Here is a 1,634-nt window from a genome sequence, read left to right on the forward strand (position 1 = left end):
CAGTAGGGTCCCCCATGGGGTGTCATCATGACTGATCTCTTTTTGTGGATGGTCGTCCCTGCCTCTTGTAGAAGCCACCCCTCCCCCTCGTATCGGCCACGTGGCTTCTGGCCATTCGTGTCCGGAAGAACGTATAATACTACTCTTTACGTGTACTATTTCGGTAGTCTAGTCACATTAGGCTGTGGATGTGGTAGTAGCAGCGTCTTTCAATCCCAAGCCCATTACTAGGGCAGTAGACAGCGGCACACTTATCCACAACATCACCACTGGGCAATACACTATTGGTATTGCTCCCATCATTGCTGGTGCCTGCCAAAGAGGCTGTCTGCGTGTAGTCCCCCACAGTCACTGTGGTGGCAGGGTAGGAGTTGCGTCGTGGCTACCATCTTGCTGGGAGGGGTACGGCCGTCACACTCGTTATCACACCTCGTCATCAGGTAGGACAAGAGTCCACTCTACCACAAGCCTTGCCGCCTCTGTTGTTCAACAGTCCCCCCCGACTGACTAGTGCTCTTGCTGCTACAGCAGAAGCACTACACGTCGTACAATCTAAGGACTATGAGAAGGTGAATCACTACACACTCTACCATAAGGCAAGTGTTTTCCGATTCCAAGGTTGTCGTTTACCAACGCGGCAGCCTTATAGTCTCCCCGCGGACTACGATGGAGGAGTATGTCTCGCCACCATCTCAACATCGCCTCTCCCATCAGAGTAGCGGCAGGCGGTAGCGGCGTAGTGGTGCTAGTTGAGGCTCTGTCACTGAGTAACTCATTTCCATACTATCCGTTGTCTTCGTTTTCGTCGTCAATTGATTAGTGATAGTTGTTGTTGTTGTTGTTCCTCACGATTGCCTAACAGCACGTCCGAGGGTTATCATAGCTAGTCAGGATTGGTGTTTCTTAGTCATAGTGGTTGAGTGTAATCCCGCATGGGTATCAAGCCATCAAGGCTTTCAGCCGAGGATGAGGTGATGGAGAAGCTATCACAGCTCACACAGGAGCAACGTGGTGTGGTTCTCAAACGGCTATTATCCGGTGACCAAAAGGGGATACCTGCAATGACGATGGTGGGTGTATCATAATTCACTCTGAATGTGATACGGTGATCCTCTCGATGAGTCTTTTCCTCTCAGTCACTCTGGAGCTTTATGACCCATAGGGTTATTCGTGGTCTTAATGCTCAGCAACATCATCCTCAGAGTGATGTGCTCAGCTATAGCGGGATATGCCCATGCTGTCGGAAGCCTTTATCTATTGACATCGACTGCCATTCACTATCCATTGAGGGAGGAGAAGGCCTCGAAGGTCATCATGATACAGGAATATCGTCCTCTTCTTAACATCTTACTATGTCCCTAGGTTTGTTAAGCCCGCCAACACCCTCTCGTTATGCCTACGTTACTGTCCTGTATGGTACCAAGCCTAGCTACTTCCTGCAAGCTCTTGTCTGTGGTTGGGGCCTCCGCTCGATGGGTTCAGCTCATGACATAGTGGTAGGCGAGCTACTAGCCTCATTGACCATGACCATTCACTCGTCGGCCAGTTGGTCCATACCAGAGACGTCCCAGCGACCTACCTCGAGTGTCTCGGACAAGTATTCACCAAACTTCATCCTGTTGACTACATCAACT

Source organism: Perkinsus marinus (genome assembly GCF_000006405.1).
Source record: "Perkinsus marinus ATCC 50983 genomic scaffold scf_1104296944624, whole genome shotgun sequence".
Taxonomy (NCBI): Eukaryota; Perkinsozoa; order Perkinsida; family Perkinsidae; genus Perkinsus; species Perkinsus marinus.